Here is a 6,474-nt window from a genome sequence, read left to right on the forward strand (position 1 = left end):
CCATTTCCTTTTCAAGCTCTATAAAATTTAGGCTAAATTTTAATTAATCATAGTACAATTCCTAATTTCGATAGCGTTAAAAGTAACTAAGTTAGTCTTCGGACCACGCCCCCAACGACCACATTGCAGCTTTCCCTTATCAACGGTATGCACGACTATCTACCAGAATGCTTTCTTTAAAAGTTCCTATATTCATGCCTTAAGAACAACATGAAACAATTAGGCACGCTAGAAACGTAAATTTTTTGCCTTTATTGCTTTAGTCTCAGAACCGAACCCCACCTCATAAATTATTATACATAGTTTATGTTTATGTAGGTTTGTTAAAAAAAACTGCTGCTTAATGCAACTATAGTAGTAACATTGTTTACGCATTGGTAGTAGTTAGTGGTACTTATGGGAATAACGAATGCGAGCGATGAATCACGCCACCACAACTCGTTTACAATTAATATATAAGATTGTTTACTACCGATAAGAGGGTTTATCTTTTCTATATCTCAAAGAGCAACTTGAATTAAATTAACTTGCTATTGTAGTTATCAGTAGTGCACCACTTTTCATCCTTTTGCTGTTGTTACTAAACAATAGACGAATATGACAAAAGTCGATGGATGCTAAAATTCATTTGATATGAGTAGATGTTCACTTTGATTTAGGGAGAGCCAATAAAGGTCAGTATTAATGCCATTTCAACAAGATATATTACCCCATTGCTTCCATACACTTTTGTGTTGTAAATTTTTCGTTATCTACACCTTTTTGCGATCAATTTTAACGCACTCCTTGAAAGAGCGATTAAAGCTTCAACGTACGAAAAGCCTAACACTTTCGCTTGCTTGCCTTCCGAACGGAAAAGATCAACTTTTTTTTATTAAATAATGAACGAGAAACGAAATCGTAAGTACTAAATTAAAAAGGAAACAATTAAAAAAGTTTTTCTTTTCTTAAAAACTGTATGAGCATTAATCAGCGATGCGTCTTTAACTGCCAGTAGGCAATTTGTTTTCACAAAGTTCCAATTTCGAATATTAATTAAAAAGTTATTAAAACTTGTTGGTAATTAAAATTTTTTATTTAACAATAAATCGATACTTTGTAGATTGGTTCGGCATTCCTCGATACCCACAATATTACTAAAAGAATATTTACTGCATAAAATTTTCCGCTAAAGCTTGATACGTCGTCGGCCAGTTATAAATTTTTAATTAAATTTTTATTAAAGTTTGTTTTTTTCGTTCGGTAGAGATACAAAGATGAAAATTACCTTTCGTATTTGGAAAGCTTTCGTCATAACGACGTTGTAAAGTACCGGACAGGAAATAGCCGCAAACAATATGTTAACAAGAACATTCGAATGGTACAAGCTGAAAAACTATTATTTTCGGTCACGAAAATAAGACAAACTCGAAATTTAACAATGGAGAATTAAACTATCCGTGTAACTATTAGTGTATAACTGTAAACCTTCAACATTATTTCTGTTGACTTAAGCAGATAGTTATTTAATCCTGTTGCATTAGGTGAAATTGTGCTAAGGCACGTATATTCATTACGTACACATTTAGTTGAAACTAAAATAGAAACCGCATAAAACTAAGTATGCTTCTAATTTGTACGAAAGTGCCCACATAAAAGTTTAGAGCCAACCGAGCTTATGAGTTGAGGTGTTTTTTGCCCGTAAGGCTTATATTCATTATTCGTGCGAACATCTCACATACATAAATTATGTTGACGAGCTTGTAGAAATTTGTTTAACAAATTTCTTTCAATCATCGCAAGGAAAACGCGATAACATTAAAATTTAATTTTAAACTTTCCTTGAAGATTAATGGAATATCATTTTACATATTAGGTACTTCTTTTAATATTTCTTTCGTGTCGTCTAGCGATGGCTGAAAAAATATTGATGCCTAAGTGTACGGTACCAAAACACCACACAATAATTGATGTACTCATGTTCGAAGGGTTTCTCTGACATACTCTTCCAACTGAAAGGTGCAAAATGAATTTAATTAACTAACTTTGTGTGGGAAAAGTTTTTTTTTGAGAAACGTTTTGTGATTCACATTTAACGCTATCTGGTTTACAAGTTTAGAGAAGCTATGTGTCACATATTCATTCAGAATTTCACTTTTTGTCAAAATATTGCTGTATTTCTTGGAGATATTCTAAAGTTTCAGTTAGTTTTTGTTACAATTAAGTTTAATTAAACCAGGATTGTTGCATTTGAGAATCCATGCTGAAAATGAAAACCGTAAAACTTTTTGCGTTTTAGGGGATTTTTCGCTTCACTTTATATGATCATTTTGTTCGCCCTTCTGTTCCTATTATTGTATACGGTTTACTACTTGTCGAAGAACCCCCGTAACATTTTAAGCGATTTGATTGATGCTCCACCTATTTATAGAATTTAACCACGCAATTTTTCCGCGCAGATAACACCGCATTTCCTGTCCTTGATTTTTGTGTGCCCATTTTCATTTCTTTTTTCTTTGTAAGCTGCATCGAAGTACACGTCGATTAAAAAAAACAGCTAAAAGCGTAAGGTGGAATGCATGGAATTCTAATTGCCATCTTCCCAATATATCGATCTCTGTCGATTGAATGCATAATTTGGGAATTCCCATATGATTAATTTGGACGGGATTTGGCTGTGTTCAGGTTTTCATATGCGTTTTACCCTTTAGACCTAAGTACCGCCCTGTTGCATTTTTTGCAATAAACCAGTATTTCTTTTGGTAAATTACTACCCTCGTATCGTTTCAATTTCATACGGGGAGAGTTAAGGTAGAAATTGAGTAAGTTAGTAAGTTGTGATGAAGTAGAACCAGAACGAACTACCGCTGTAGAAGATTTCTAGCCTTTATGTTATTTTCTAACCCTGAGCTAGTTGGCCTTAACCTTACGTTACAAAATGTGTGAAACTGTTAGCACCTTTGGTTTGTTTTGAACAATGTATGTCTTATGTTTCAATAACATGGTGTTGGCCCGAAGTTTAATTTGTATATTTGGTCATTCGTATCAATGTGTAGACATTATCGAATTTCGCGATGAAGAGGGATTTCCAGCGATAGGAAATACTGTAGCTAAAATAGTTACGACATTTAACACTGTAGTTGTTCGAACATCAACTTTACGCTTGCATTTCCCGCACGAGGAACAAGTTGCCCGTCCCAGAGGTGGGACTCTAGTAACAAAAAAACCACCGTTTTGAATCGATGAGGCGCGATTCATTAATTTCCACATATTCCGTAGTTTACAGTTTAGTAAAAATGGTAAAAAGCATAACTCTAAAATACATACACAACGATAAACCTTGTATGAGCGCATGTGTGTTTTAGCATTGTAAGGATATGAATTATTTCACATATTCTACCAAGTTGGTATTTTATTTAACCGTAAAGCGCGGTTAGAAATGCAATTCTAATTCAGATGTAAACAAACTAATATTTAAACTGCACTACATATTATATATTCAGAACGAGGTAAATGAAACGGGTCATTGCAATTAAGATTAAAGCGAAGGGAGTTTGTTAAATACATCTACTCGTTATCGATGTTGAATGCCAAAAACCGTATACTATCGGGAGTTGTTTTTATCGTCATTGCACGCTAAGTGCTTATGAGGTTGACAGGTAAAATGCGGTTCTTATAAATGAGTGCAAATAGTGGGAAAGCCATCATTATCTAATCGGCGTGCTGCCGAATCTACGCTAGTCGTAATTGCAAAGCGCGATACGGAACTTTAAGTTATTCGGAACATCATTTATGGATCCTGAATAAACCAAGAATGAGCCATCCTTTACATTAAATTATATTTGCCCTGCATTTCAAAGGAAGAACACCATCAAGTTGAAAATTTCCACGGTAGAGCACCTTAGTGAGAAGCCACGCCCCAGAGGTTTGTTGTCGGTCCGTGCGTTCCGAACCATATCCAACCAGTGAAGAAAAGGCGTCTAAATCTTTTGGTACACAAACACTGGAGGTATTTGTGAGCGTTTTAGCATCGTAGTATTGCCACTTTTGCTAATTATCGCCTCGTTTTAGAATATTAACAGCGTTGTAATTATTTTGTATTTAAGTACCAAACAGTTCAACATTTTATTTAAGCGATATAAAATTGTGTATACTTATGTGAACAAAATTTAACACAATCATACACTTAGAATATTTGTTAATGACGATGATGATGTTTGGTTGGATATTTTTTCTAAAGCAGTTGTAACTTTAGAAATTTTCATTTTTATTGTCATTAATCAATTAATTCGTGGTTGTACGGATAAAGTGGATGGATCGTAAATTGTGAATAATTTTTTTTTATTTATAGGTGCTTTACATAACAATCCTCTAGTATTATCCTATCATACATAGCGCACAACTCTCTGTCAATGAGGAGATCAATAGCATTTAATTTCCAGTTGTGGACCGTAACAAGGACGATATAATTTCAATAGTTTTCGTATCGACTTCCGCAATGTCAACTCCTGAAAAATTCATAACCGGTACCTATTCGTAACAGGATTCCTGACAAATATCAATGGCTGTTAAATCATTTCAAGAAGAATTTCTTGAATGACCATTCAGCCGAAAAACTGTTGGAAGTGTTGAAAGGGACAGGGTAAGAACGCACTTGCACAATACAGTCCTAGTCAAATTTATGTTTTATGAAATTGTACAGCCTCCACATTACTTAAAAACACATCTTGTTCTTGTTTTCAACAAAATGGAAGATATGCGCACGGGAACCTCGGTCTGAAAAAGAATGGGAGGACAGTTAAATAAATGACAATAATTTGTAGAAAAACGCAGATCCACGAAATGTATAGTTTTATGAACTTTCACGGTACGTACATTAAGCACTAACGGCATAAAGTGCTTTACTTTCACTCGATTAGTACATTAATCATCATTTTACTTCGTAGGTAAACAATAGTTAAAGGAGTCAATTTATGCATAATAAATTGGGGTTATTTACATTAATGTTTCACATTGAATATTTGTTTAATTTATACTGTTTGTATTTCTCATATTGCACTTATTACAATTTGTAATATTGGATTTATTTGATTGCTAACCGCTTCTAACACAAGCAAACACTAGAAATACAATTCAAGATCATTACAGTCAGAACCCTGCGTGATAGGCACAATGGTGATAATGTACCGAAGATTAAAAAGGAATTAGGAAACATTGAACGGGAACATAAACACATTGTGTTTTTTGTTGGCAGCTTTAAAACGATCAACGTTTGTTTAGTACAATAAAATATCAAAGACCATCAGAAAAACAGTACGCTTCCAATTAATCGATCTGTCATTTTGTATTACGGAATACATTTCAACTCAATTTAGAAATTTTCAATTAAAAAGATATCACTCACAAAAAATAATGTGTGAGCTTTTATATCGCTCTTTGTGTACACACCCCTTTACCTCGAGTAGTTTCAGACAGAAACCCATTTAGTAAATGAGCATCAACATATTTCATTTTTCTTTTAGTTCCTAAGCTTTTACTTTTTTTAGACATAAAATCTAAGTACGGTTTTCCCGTTTTTCGCGTTGGGTTGTCTTAAAACTGCCGAAACAATAAATTGTATTTAACACCGGCCTTTTAAAATCTCCAATACAATCCGGATATTACGTTAGTTTGCAGCAAAGCACGTCAGGCTTCATGTAAATTGCATAGGAAGTACTTTTAGCTTTTAACAAAGCAACCACTACAGAATATTACAGGCGTGCGGCGCAGTTTCGAAATCCTTTCAATCTTCGCATGTCATTGATAAAAACACGTAAACATTGCGCGTTGCCGTAACGTGAAAATAATGAAGTTTTGTGATTGATTGGACGTGTTTAATAAATCGAATCGTAAGAATGTATTGGAAAACGAAATTGACAAAACCGGAGACGAAATTTATTTATGTTACCCAATTGTGTTTCCCTGTCGCGAGTTTTATAATTAAATTATATCTTTTGTATGAGAGAAATTTGTCCACATTGACGCGAGGAACTTTGCTATAAATCTGTAATGCATAAATTAGTAGCAGTACGTTTACGTTATATTGCTTAACATGGAAAGGGAAGTGCGATAGCGCCTTTGTATTACTAACAGTTGATGGTAGACTAATGTATTACTTTCAGGATCGGAATGTAGCTGGCAAAACTACCGTATGTATGCATAATAAACTAAAGCATTTTGTGGCAAAATTTGAAATATATCTCAGGATAAGTGGCCTCAATGAATTTTTGATGGCGAATTTCATGTCTAAACATTGATGTGCGTTCACTGCAGATGTGTAACTGTTTCGTACTTAGAGTTGACCAACCTGTATGGCAGTGGAATGATGTGGTCAACAAAAGTATAATGTGTCCGTACGTAACCCGACCTTGAAATGCTACATTTCTGCATATTTCCTATCTAAAATCAGAGCTTCACAAAAACGGGTTAAAATATTATGTCCCCATGCTAGTGATT

This window comes from Photinus pyralis, unplaced genomic scaffold (assembly GCF_008802855.1).
Source record: "Photinus pyralis isolate 1611_PpyrPB1 unplaced genomic scaffold, Ppyr1.3 Ppyr1.4_LG5, whole genome shotgun sequence".
In the NCBI taxonomy this organism is placed as follows: Eukaryota; Metazoa; Arthropoda; class Insecta; order Coleoptera; family Lampyridae; genus Photinus; species Photinus pyralis.